The sequence below is a fragment of the Schistocerca piceifrons genome, chromosome 9 (assembly GCF_021461385.2).
Source record: "Schistocerca piceifrons isolate TAMUIC-IGC-003096 chromosome 9, iqSchPice1.1, whole genome shotgun sequence".
Taxonomy (NCBI): Eukaryota; Metazoa; Arthropoda; class Insecta; order Orthoptera; family Acrididae; genus Schistocerca; species Schistocerca piceifrons.
In genome coordinates this window covers 128,072,629-128,086,626 of record NC_060146.1, presented here as the reverse complement: position 1 = coordinate 128,086,626, position 13,998 = coordinate 128,072,629, and the positions used below count along the sequence as shown (strand labels likewise).

Here is a 13,998-nt window from a genome sequence, read left to right as displayed (position 1 = left end):
TTGTTACGAACTGTGAACGCTCTGACAGGAAATAACGGAACCAGTCATATAAGTGAGGCCCTGTTCCATAAGCACACAGTTTCACTACAGGCCGCTTGTGTGGTACAGTGTCAAAAGGCATTTGGAAATCTAGAAATAAGGAATGTATATGAAATCCCTTGTCAATAGCACTCAACATTTGGTGTGTGTAAAGAGTTAGTTGTGTTTCCCAAGAACGATTTTTTTAAAATCCTTGTTGACTGTGTGTCAATCGACTGTTCTCTTCGAAGTAATTCATAATGTTCGAACACAATATATGTTCCAGAATCCTGCTGCACATCGCCGTTAATGATATGGGCCTGTAATTTAGTGGGTTACTCATACTACCTCTCTTGAATATTGGTGTGACCTGTGCAACTTTCCAGTCTTTGAGTACGGGTGTTTCGTCGAGTGAACGGTTGTATATGATCGTTAAGTATGGAGCTAATGCATCAGCATACTCCGAAAGGAACCTAATTCGTATACAGTCTAGACCAGAAGCCTTGCTTTTATTATGTGATTTAAGGTGCTTCACTACTCCGAGGACATCTACTATAACCGAGCGAGGTGGCGCAGTGGTTAGCACACTGGACTTGCATTCGGGAGGACGACGGTTCAGTTCCGCGTCCAACCATCCTGACTTAGGTTTTCCGTGATTTCCCTAAATCGCTCCAGGCAAATGCCGGGATGGTTCCTTTGGAAGGGCACGGCGGACGTCCTTCTCCAGCCTTTCCTAAATCCGATGAGACCGATGACCTCGCTGTCTGGTCTCCTCATCCGAAACAGTCCCAACTTCTAGCTTACTCATGTTGGCAGATGTTCTTGACTCGAATTCTGGAATGTTCACTTCGTCTTCTGTGGTGAAGGAATTTCGTACGTGAGCATACCATCACCTTGTACCGGATGGTTATAACTAAAGTGCAGCTACTCATGAAGATCCAGTGTGGGCAGTAATTATCGTATGACAGCGAAACTTGGCAGATATGGTAATGTGTTAATGTGGAACCGATTTGCGCTACACAGCAAATTAGTTCCAGTTTTGGCAATCAGGTGCAATGTGGCACTGTACACCGCTCGTATGACGGTATGACATCCACATTGTCATTTCTGAAGCGATAACCTAAGTAAACAGTGTAGTTATCGAGAAGAGAGACTGTGCGCTGTTAGTGAAAATGTTTTATGTTAACGGCATCAGTTGCAGTGCCGCATTGAGACAAAGTCGCCGATTGCAAGGCCTGACGAGGGTCCGGAAGTCATTAAGTGGTTTGAAGAAGGTGATGATAAAATTCTAAAAGATGGGTGAGCTTCGTCTGGCATATGGAAGAGGAAGGCGCGCTAGCCTAATTACCTAGGAATTACAATTACGAGCAACTTAAACTGGAAAGATCACATGGATGATATTGTGGGGAAGGCGAAATAAAGACTGCGATTTATTGACAGAACACTTAGAAGATGCCACAAACCCACTAAAGAGACAGCCTACATTACACTTGTCCCTCCCCTGCTGGAATATTGCTGCGCGGTGTGGGATCCTTACCACGTAGGATCGACGGAGGACAGCGAAAAAGTGCAAAGAAGGGCAGCCCGTTTCGTGTTATCGCGCACTAGGGGTGAGATTGTCACTGATATGGTACGCGAGTTGGTGTGGCAGTCACTGAAACAAAGGGTGTTCTCTTTAGGGCGAGATCTGTTTACGAAATTTCAATCCCAAATATTTTATTCCACCCACGTAGGGAGTAATGATCATCATAATAAAATAAGAGAAATCAGAGCTGGAACGGGAAGATTTAGTTATTCCTTTTTCCCACGCGCCATTCGAGAGTGGAATGGTAGAGAAGTAGTAAGAAAATGCTTCGATGAACTCTCTGCGAGGCACTTATGAATTGGAGAGTGACCATGTAGATGTAGACGTAGATCCCGGTGGAAGGTACTGGTTCAATGGCTCTGAGCACTATGGGACTTAACATCTATGGTCATCAGTCCCCTAGAACTTAGAACTACTTAAACCTAACTAACCTAAGGACATCACACAACACCCAGCCATCACGAGGCAGAGAAAATCCCTGACCCCGCCGGGAATCGAACCCGGGAACCCGGGCGTGGGAAGCGAGAACGCTATCGCACGACCACGAGCTGCGGGCTGGAAGGTACTGACGTGGTTGCTGTTGGTGTAATCGACCATGGAGACAGTGCTAGTCCTCGGTGTAGTGTTACGAGAATCATCCATGTGCAGCTGTGAAGGAATCGCAATACGCCTGGGACGCGATAATGCGATAGTCACTTGGCGACGTCAGAATTGGGCGGCCAGGACGATGACGCCGCGTTTTGTTTCCCTCGCCTTCTCACTCAAGCCGACACTGTGCCATGTCACGTTAAAACGCCCCAAACGCCTGGATATTTCACGTTTCGTCTGTTCGGCCACAGCCAAACTCAAAATATCCTCCGTTTCAAACTCAGTCACGTGCTGTTGTCCCAGTCTCACGCGAACACGTGGCAAACACCGCGCTACTTCATAGCGCACTCTAATCGCCTGACGTAGTACACGCCTGTCACATACTTCTACATCTACGTTATATATGTACTCCGTAGTCCACCTGACGGTGCATGGTGGAGGGTGCTTCCACTACCATTAGCTGATACCCCATCGCCTTCACGTTTTCAGCCCAGAGTTAGATGAGCTCACCTAGTTAATTTAGGAGCGCATCAAATTCCGGAACTTTTTTGCGAATGTTTCGGCAATTGATCACTAGGATTTCAGCTACGCCTTACGTGTGAGGCAGTCGAACGACGGTTCTTCTATTATTTCCTTTCACCTTGAAGGCCTGTCCGGCCCCGGTAGCTGAGTGGTCAGCGTGACGGAACGTCAATCCTAAGGTCCCGGGTCCGATTCCCGGCTGGGTCGGAGATTTTCTCCGCTCAGGCACTGGGTGTTGTGTTGTCCTAATCATCATCATTTCATCCTCATCGACGCGCAGGTCGCCGAAGTGGCGTCAAATCGAAAGACCTGCACCAGGCGAACGGTCTACCCGACGGGAGGCCCTAGCCACACGACATTTCATTTCACCTTGAAGGCCTATCGCGTCAACGAACGCTGGCAATCCTACCTATGTCCGTTCCGTTTCTACACTCCTGGAAATGGAAAAAAGAACACATTGACACCGGTGTGTCAGACCCACCATACTTGCTCCGGACACTGCGAGAGGGCTGTACAAGCAATGATCACACGCACGGCACAGCGGACACACCAGGAACCGCGGTGTTGGCCGTCGAATGGCGCTAGCTGCGCAGCATTTGTGCACCGCCGCCGTCAGTGTCAGCCAGTTTGCCGTGGCATACGGAGCTCCATCGCAGTCTTTAACACTAGTAGCATGCCGCGACAGCGTGGACGTGAACCGTATGTGCAGTTGACGGACTTTGAGCGAGGGCGTATAGTGGGCATGCGGGAGGCCGGGTGGACGTACCGCCGAATTGCTCAACACGTGGGGCGTGAGGTCTCCACAGTGCATCGATGTTGTCGCCAGTGGTCGGCGGAAGGTGCACGTGCCCGTCGACCTGGGACCGGACCGCAGCGACGCACGGATGCACGCCAAGACCGTAGGATCCTACGCAGTGCCGTAGGGGACCGCACCGCCACTTCCCAGCAAATTAGGGACACTGTTGCTCCTGGGGTATCGGCGAGGACCATTCGCAACCGTCTCCATGAAGCTGGGCTACAGTCCCGCACACCGTTAGGCCGTCTTCCGCTCACGCCCCAACATCGTGCAGCCGCCTCCAGTGGTGTCGCGACAGGCGTGAATGGAGGGACGAATGGAGACGTGTCGTCTTCAGCGATGAGAGTCGCTTCTGCCTTGGTGCCAATGATGGTCGTATGCGTGTTTGGCGCCGTGCAGGTGAGCGCCACAATCAGGACTGCATACGACCGAGGCACACAGGGCCAACACCCGGCATCATGGTGTGGGGAGCGATCTCCTACACTGGCCGTACACCACTGGTGATCGTCGAGGGGACACTGAATAGTGCACGGTACATCCAAACCGTCATCGAACCCATCGTTCTACCATTCCTAGACCGGCAAGGGAACTTGCTGTTCCAACAGGACAATGCACGTCCGCATGTATCCCGTGCCACCCAACGTGCTCTAGAAGGTGTAAGTCAACTACCCTGGCCAGCAAGATCTCCGGATCTGTCCCCCATTGAGCATGTTTGGGACTGGATGAAGCGTCGTCTCACGCGGTCTGCACGTCCAGCACGAACGCTGGTCCAACTGAGGCGCCAGGTGGAGATGGCATGGCAAGCCGTTCCACAGGACTACATCCAGCATCTCTACGATCGTCTCCATGGGAGAATAGCAGCCTGCATTGCTGCGAAAGGTGGATATACACTGTACTAGTGCCGACATTGTGCATGCTCTGTTGCCTGTGTCTATGTGCCTGTGGTTCTGTCAGTGTGATCATGTGATGTATCTGACCCCAGAAATGTGTCAATAAAGTTTCCCCTTCCTGGGACAATGAATTCACGGTGTTCTTATTTCAATTTCCAGGAGTGTATTTCCGTCCCCAAAATACGTTTCCCTTCCTTCGTAATATGAGGGTTGGGACTTTAAAAGTGGCAACTTCCCTGACTTAAGCCCTCGTATGTTCAACTCGATTTCTAAACTGAAGGAAACACTTCACGACATTCGCTTCAAAGCTGCTACAAATTCGTCAGGCAATAGACCGCGCCGCTCGAACTGTCATCACAACTGGCACTGCTGACAGTATCCCACGACTTCCACATCGCTGGCAACGGGTTATACACAATGCTGGTGACTACTTTGAAGGTCAGTAAAACTTTGAAACATGTATCTATTTTGTACTAGCTGTAAATAAATAGTTGCCACTATTAAAGTTCCAACCATAGTACAGGGTGATTCAATAAGAATACCACAACATTAGGAATTTAAAACTCTGCAACGACAAAAGGCAGAGCTAAGCACTATCTGTCGGCGAATTAAGGGAGCTATAAAGTTTCATTTAGTTGTACATTTGTTCGCTTGAGGCGCTGTTGACTAGGCTGAAAACCAAACTACCCGAGGCAGCCCGTGACAGAGCACTTCATCACTGGCCTCCAAGAAGCCCTGGTCTTACCCCCTGCGATTTTTTCTTATGGGGGTATGTTAAGGATATGGTGTTTCGGCCACCTCTCCCAGCCACCATTGATGATTTGAAACGAGAAATAACAGCAGCTATCCAAACTGTTACGCCTGATATGCTACAGAGAGTGTGGAACGAGTTGGAGTATCGGGTTGATATTGCTCGTGTGTCTGGAGGGGGCCATATTGAACATCTCTGAACTTGTTTTTGAGTGAAAAAAAACCTTTTTAAATACTCTTTGTAATGAAGTATAACAGAAGGTTATATTATGTTTCTTTCATTAAATACACATTTTTAAAGTTGTGGTATTCTTTTTGAATCACCCTGTATTTTCGTCAAGTGTTTGAGCGGAGCGAGAAGCAGACTCTATAAATTACACGATGGGATTTCGTCCAAACAGTGGTAAATGGACAAATAAGGTATCATAATGATTAGGGTGAGGCTACTTTTACGAGAAAGTGTTTATTTGCTTGAATCAGGGTAATTAAGAATTTTATGTGACGGAACTTTTTTGTATTTTCACAGAAAAACGAAGAGTGAGAAATGTACAAGACTGAACGGCGTGAGGCATAATTTTGAAAAAAAAAATTGCTTTAACGTAAATAGGTTAGCCGACAAAAACTTAGTTAGCAATTTGAGGGAAAATTGAAATATTTCACGAAGAACTGCTGCTATCTATGTAAATAAAGTGCCAGAAAGTTCATCTCTTCAAGATATAGCAATTTTGGCATAAAAAGGTATTTTCGTGTGATATTTAGCTATCAAAATGGTTTCCTCCGAATCAAGTAATAAATGCAGGTCAACTGAAGGACAAAAGAGGCTCGGAAAGCAAAGGAAGTATCAATAACATCATGCTCTCTGGATAACACTTACAAATAAAAAGAATTGAAAAAAAAATCAAATATTTTGTGGAATGATTTGTCTAAAGTAAAAAATAAAATAAACTGGAGAAACATTTGACGCGCTCTTGAATAATGCTCGCGTCACGCACAGCAAATAAGATGCGTCAAATGTTTCTCTAATCGAGTTCATTTTTTACGTTAGCACAAAGCATTTAATAAAACATTTGAGCTATTTTTTATTTTTTTTGAATTTACATTTACGTTAAAGGACACTGATGAGTGTAAATATCTAGGAATAAACATATTGTAAATTCACGAATATTCGTGTATTATTCAGTTTTCTTATGTAATTATAGTGATATAATAAACTGCTCGTGGTTGTATGTAAATAGTGAAGGCAAGCTAATTATATCAACCTTTTCGTAACTATTGATCACTCACATTTCGCGGTACCGAATACGTATTTAGACATTTCAGTTTATAACTGTTCCTTGAGACAGTGAATGATCGTGTATTCCAGAACTAAAACTGATTCACATAAAGAATTTCTTGACGTACAGCTGTGTGACAAAACCATAACGCTGAGAGAATTTCTTTTCTTGATCTTCCTCTTCAGCATGATTCATGCAGGCAATATAGCTCACTCATCTTTCTCTTTATTCCATTATTTTTTGTCACCGTTAATAGCCGAAGATTTTTTATAGAAGGACGAATGGTACAAAGTCTCATACATGTTTGCAACTGATGAAACTTAATTCATAGTTTTAATAACAGTCTCCACCACACGTATTTCTTTTCAGTATTTGCGACAGTCCACTAATAGATCGCGCTAACTCTTATTGTGTTTTCTTGCTTGACTTTATGTTCGCAAACATCATAGCTAAAAATTATCGATATTACTCCAATAAATGCGTGTCTTTCAAACATTAACAGTTTGTTTAAGCACTGGTAACGTAATTATCACGACACTGTAATACATTACAGATAACCACTGCCTATTAGGCGATCGTTAGCCGTTGAACTTTGTGTAAACGTTGGTGAATTTATCACGACAGTGTAAGATTTCAGATAGCCACTGCCTATGAGGCGTTTGGTAGCAGTTGTACTTTATGTAAACGCTGGTAATGAAATTATCACAACTCTGTTAGAGATTGCAGATAGTCACGGTCTGTGCGACGTGTGCTAGTAGTGTAGCAGCTGCTTGGCGGTGTTTAGATCTATGTCTACCTCTGCGTGCGACACGAAATGGAAATTGCAGCAATTTTTAATTCAGCCACATAGCTTCAGCAGCTCCAGCCTCTGGCAGACACCACATAATTTGGTTAAATTATGGTTTCACTGCGTCTTCCGTTGAATTTAAAATAATTTCCAGCTGATTTCTCTCGAATTAAAACATGGGCAGTGTGTGGTGGTCGGATTTCTCATACTAATTATTTGGCCATAATTCGAATTATGCTTTCAACTACAGCACTTTTTATGACAGAATCAAGAGCATTCTGGGAGGCTTTCTACCTTACTGTAATATATTTCTTGCAAAACTTATTTATAGTGTTGTGTGAGTAAAATCAGCTGAAAATAAAAAGAAATATAAACTGCAGAATGAGATTTTCACTCTGCAGCGGAGTGTGCGCTGATATGAAACTCCCTGGCAGATTAAAACTGTGCGCCCAACCGAGACTCGAACTCGGGACCTTTGCCTTTGGCGGGCAAGTGCTCTACCAACTGAGCTACCGAAGCACGACTCACGCCCGGTACTCACAGCTTTACTTCTGCCAGTACCTCGTCTCCTACCTTCCAAACTTTACAGAAGCTCTCCCACGAACCTTGCAGAACTAGCCCTCCTGAAAGAAAGGATATTGCGGAGACATGGCTTAGCCACAGCCTGGGGGATGTTTCCAGAATGAGATTTTCACTCTGCAGCGGAGTGTGCGCTGATATGAAACTTCCTGGCAGATTAAAACTGTGTGTCCGACCGAGACTCGAACTCGGGACCTTTGCCTTTCGCGGGCAAGTTCTCTACCAACTTTTTTTAAATTTTTTTGTTTTTTTATTTCTTTTTTTTTTAATCCAATGTCAGGCTTACCACCTTTGCTGACATTTATTTTGTTGTACTAGCGCATAAATAGTGTCTACAACTATTTATGCGATAGTACAACAAAATGTATGTCAGCAAAGGTGGTAAGCCTGACATTGGATTAAAAAAAAAAAAGTTGGTAGAGCACTTGCCCGCGAAAGGCAAAGGTCCCGAGTTCGAGTCTCGGTCGGGCACACAGTTTTAATCTGCCAGGAAGTTTCAAATATAAACTGGTTAGCGAAACAAGTGAAGCACTCAGAACGAGAGGATGAAATGAAATAGCTCTTCATGGTTTGATACGGTATTTCGTGTTATTTCAGTGATTACAAACTTGAGTTAAATTTACAAAATGCTTGACAGAATGGGCCCATTTATCAGTATGAAGTTGCACCCTCTCAGGCCTGAATGTGTGCACTGATTCGGTTTGGAAGAGTGTCATAAGGCCTTTGTATTTTCTCCTGGCTCAGACGGGCCCAGAAGTGTTGTAAGTGGTTCTCTATAGCGTGGATAATGACACAGGCGCAGAGTTGTCGTCGGGGCTGATTGTACACGTGTTCTGTTGCGGAAGAAGTGGACAACTTGATCGCCATGGGAGTACCTCAACATCAAGCAGGCAGTTCATAGAGGTAGGTGAGAGCAGTGTCCAGATGACACCTAGATACTGTCATGGAGAGGTAACATGAGAAAACAAGATGCCTGTCACGTATCACTGTGCTGTCAGGCTTCCTCGGTCACCACCAGCCGTGACCTAAAGTCATACCCAATGATTCCCCACACCGTGACGTCAGGACCGCCTATCCTCCCCAAAGCAGTCTCAGAATGGGACTTCTCCCCAGGGCGCCACCATTCTCGCCCACGGTGCTCATCTGTGGTAGTGCAGAATCGCAATTCGTCGCTGAGCACTCACCATCAGTCTCTGCCTCCCGGTTATGTCATCCCTCCAAACTCAACCCTCTGCACCACAGTGTCAATGGCAGCCCATGTACGGAATGGATATTGCATGGTTCGGCTGCTGCTGCTCTCTGACAAATGGTGCAGGATGGCACAGATTCAAGGGGTCCACCAAATGTTCTCTGATGACAGACGTGTATGCAGATTGGTTACAACGTGCTTCGGACAAAGTAAGGCAATCCACTTTTGTGGTGGTCAGGCGCGGTGGACCGAAATCCTTGACGATAAGTATGCCTGCCCTCAAATTACGCCGCGCGGGTTAGCCGCGCGGTCTCGGGCGTCTTGTCACGGTCCACGCAGCTCCTCCCGTCGGAGGTTCGAGTCCTCCCTCGGGCATGGGTGTGTGTGGCATCCTTAGCGTAAGTTAGTTTAAGTAAGATTAAGTAGTGTGTAAGCTTAGGGACCGATGACCTCAGCAGTTTGGTCCCATAAGAACTTACTACAAATTTCCAAATTTTCCTCAAGTTCCAATGCGGTTCAACATTGGGCCACTGTCACTTCTGAGACGCCCATAAATCTGGGTATTGGACAAATCGACCAGCAGGCTTAATGAAGATCCACAACATGAACGCAGCTGGAGGTTGCAGAATTCAGACTCTGCATTTGCTGAGCATGTACTGAGTGAGGGTCACAACTACCAGCCAGTGTCCCATGTACTTCACTTAGCAAACAAAGGCCGTAAACTCAACCTGCTGGAAGCCCTGGAAATTAACAAACACCTTGCTCACAGTCCAGATCTCATCCTAAATGACCAGACACAGCTCAACACTTCCCCTCTCTTGAACTTCATATAATCATCTTTGTTGTTCATTACTTCCCACACTCTCTCTTCCAAGGTATTCCCATTTTCCTGTATTCATTAAGTTGTTTTGTTTGTTGAAGTTGTCTTTGTATTCCACATAGATTGTAGTTTCAATAGTTAAGGCTTTCTTTTAACTGGTACTTGTATTACTGTCCATGTTTAACCCCCCTTGTAGTCGTCTCATCAAATACTGTTCATATTTTACTTTGCTCATTTATTTAATGAAACTGGTACACAGCCACTGCTTTCATTATAATGTTAATGCTAAAATGCAGTACCACCACATTCTCAAACTGTAGGTTCCGTCAAACACCTCCATTTTCCTGCATTTATTAATTTCTGTTTATCTTATTGATATTGCTTAAGTTCCTTATGTATTCTGTATTTACAGTGATAACTGTCTCTTCTTTTAATTGGTTGTGTATCACTCTCCATGTTTCATACCTCCTGATGCAGCCTTGTCAAGTACTAATTTTATTTTATTTTATTAGTTTTGTTTATTAGTAGTAACTGTTATGTAGGCATGCTATTCCCATTTTGTGCTAAAGGTTTCCTGTCTACTCCATTGTTATTTATGTACTGTTCAGTTTTTACTTATTCATTGCAAACCTGTTACTTACTGTATGTTTCTACTTCAGTCTTGATGTATTACTTCTCTTCCAATGTTGTCTGCTAACATTTAACTTCTTTGGTGATAATAGTAAATGTCTGAAGACGGGCTTGTAAGCCGAAAACCGGTTAACAATAAAGGTAATATTGTAGAACAAAAGCAAACTGGTGCTTCTCATTTATTAGCCACAATGAAACCCCTTTCGAACTACACTCATGTTCATAAACTAAGTATAATTGCAGAATGTGGTGCCACACAGTGTGGCACTACACAAAACTGGCGCTACTAGCATAAGCACGTAGGGAACACACACGACACAGGTCTGTTAAGTCCACGGTATTGGTGACAAGTTGAGAAAACCGTCCCGAAACACATGTGCTACAAAACGCCACTGTTTCCTGCGCATGTACCCCAACATCAATATGGGATATGATCACCATGCACACGTACACAGGCTGCACAACGGGTTGGCATACTGTGGATCAGCTGCCGGGGTATAGGCTACCATTCTTGCACCAGTGCCCGTAGGAGCTCCTGAAGTGTCGTAGGGGTTTGAAGACGGGCAGCGATACGTCGACAGAGAGCATCCCAGACGTGCTCGATGGTGTTTAGGCCTGGAGAACAGGAAGGACACTCTATTCGCCTGATCTTCTGTTTCAAGGCACTCCTCCACGACGGCAGCTCGGTGGGGCCGTGCGTTATCATCCTTTAGGAGGAAGGTGTGACCCGCTAGTGCAAAATGACGTCCTGATACACACGAGCTGTTACAGTTCCTCTGTCAAAGACTTGCAGGGGTGTACGTGCACCATTCATGGTCCCATCCCACACTCAAACCACGACCTCCATTCAGGTCCCTTTCAAGGACATTAAGGCGTTGGTATCTGGTTCCTGGTTCACGCCAGATGAAAACCTGGCGAGAATCGCTGTTCAGACTAACTCTGGACTCGTCCGTGAACATAACCTGGGACCACTGTTCCAGTGACCATGTACTGTGTTCTTAACACCAGGCTTTACGGGCTCTCCTGTGACCAGGGGTCAGTGGAATGCACCTAGCAGGTCTCCGGGCGAATAATCCATGTCTGTTCAGTCGTCTGTAGACTGTATTTGGAGACAACTGTTCCAGTGGCTGCGGTAAGGTCCCGAGCAAGGCTACCTGCAGTACTCAGTGGCTGTCTGGGGGCCCTGATGGTGAGATATCGGTCTTCTTGTGGTGTTGTACACTGTGGACGTCCCGTACTCTAGCGCCTGGGCACGTTTCCTGTCTGCTGGATAGTTACCATAATCTGGAGATCACACTTTGTGGCACACGGAGGAGCAGTGCTACGACCTGCTGTGTTTGACCAGCCTCCAGTCGCCCTAGTATTCTATCCCCCATAACGTCATCAATATGTGTTCTTTGAGCCATTTTCAACACACAGTCACCATTAGCACGTCTGAAAACGCCTGCACACTTACTCGCTGCACCATACTCTGACATGCACCAACACACCTCTGGGTATGTGGACTGCTGCCATCGCCACCGTGCGATGACCGCAGGTCAAATGCACCGAATGGTCATACCCCGAGTTGGTTTAAACCCACAAACCGCCCACAAGAGCGTTGATTTACCATGTATCATCTTTATCTTTAATTTATGAGCGTGAGTGTATGTCACGTGCTGATAACGCTGTCTCACAAAATCATGCGGCGTCTTTGCTAGTCCACAGTGATCACTGAACGTCTGATGTTGTCACTGGCTATATGTACCGTACCATGTGTGGTAGCAAAAGCAACGATGAACAGCATTAATGCACTCTGTGGCAGTTCTACATGTTGCAGGGAGTTGCAAGTCTAATACTTTACATACCTACTAATGGTAGGTGCGTGTACAATGTTACACTGACATTCGACTAACAAAGAAATGGTCCATTAAGACATGTCGAAACGTACCCTGAAATTATTTTCACAGGAAGAAATAAACGAAAGAAGTGCCCTGTCAAAATTTTAGCTGCTCAGAGGCACTGCAAGTATTAAAAAAAAAGCTGATAATTGCCAAATTCGTAGCGCGCCAGGCGGCGGTAGAAATGTACACCCCTACTGGCGGTGTAGCAATTGCGGATGAGTAACTGGGCGCAGACACACACACACACACACACACACACACACACACACACACATACAAACTCACACACACACAAACATACACACACACACACACACACACACACACACACACACACACACAAACTCACACACACACAAACATACACACACACACACACACACACACACACACACACACACACACACACACAAACATACACACACACACACACACACACACACACATACATACATACAAACCCACACACACACAAACATACACACACACACACACACACACACACACACACACACACACACATACACACACAAAGCCGAAGTCGGCGGTACATTTCTAAACAGGAAACATGACACAAACTCAACCCGATCGTAATTTGTAAAGGAAGTTTCAGGTTACCGTTCGTTGATAGTTTCTCTGACACTGCAGTGCACAGTTACTATCCTCTCGAATTAGCCACTCAAGTAACATCTGTTACAAATTATCAGTTGCTGTTTGCAGTATTCGTAAGTACTGACAATACAGATAAAGCTGAATTAATATTTTTTGTGCTTCCGTAAGGTATGCCCTTTAATAGTACCTTTTTTTCTTCCACTTTCATAGTAATGTGGAATCCAATGTTCTGAATTTAGCAATAATGAAATATGAAGAACGTGGTCACTAGCCGAAATCACCTACTTCTCCTGTGGACGTACATATGTGTCATGTGTTAGTTGATTTCCTTGGCATTCATTCCAATGATATCGACATTTAGTTTGAAATTGTGGAGACGTTAGAATAAATAAGAAATAACTGTGACGATTCCATAAATTATGGTTCGGACCACGTCAATTGTGCAAGTAACAGTTCTGAAGAAAAATACCTTCCAAGCCTAAAAAAAAAAAAAAAAAATACAGCAACAGCTTTCAGCGACAAAGAAAAGGCAGTGGAATATTCGTTGAGCGAAGGAGTGTGCAAAGGCGTTTCCGTTTCGTAAAATCGGAGTGTGAACCGTACAAATGGAAGAATGAATTACATGAAATAAGAAATATGCGCCAAAACGGAAACTGTAACCATCAGAATTAAAAAGTTTTCGAAATATTTAGAACTCCTCGTGAGAGGCTATGTACCATTACCGATGGGGATCTGTGAGACTGGGCCTTCCGAATTACATCTGATATGAACATTGCTAATTTACATGCTTCGTCGACCTGGCTACGCATGTTCAAGAAATAGTACATGACAGGAAGTTGCAAAATTACCAAGTTTACCTCACGTAAATGTGTAGAGCAGCTGCCAGTAATAGACAATGCTATAGAAAAATTCATAGTTGACGTAAAGGCGAAGCTTGCTATTATCCCCGCAGCTGCTGTTTATAATGGTGATCAGTCAAATTTTGTGAAAGAACTGCGCGCACATCGCACTTTATCTTTTTGGGCTGAGAAAAGACGGAGTCGGTTGCCCAATCAATGAATGCAATGACACATTC

General features: G+C 45.0%; 1 non-coding gene across 1 annotated transcript; it reads right to left on the bottom strand.

Annotated features, from left to right (window-relative positions):
* Positions 1-7,654: 7,654 nt before the first annotated feature.
* On the bottom strand, positions 7,655-7,729 carry Trnaw-cca. The gene has a single exon. It is a non-coding gene; the product is annotated as a tRNA-Trp (tRNA).
* Positions 7,730-13,998: the final 6,269 nt, after the last annotated feature.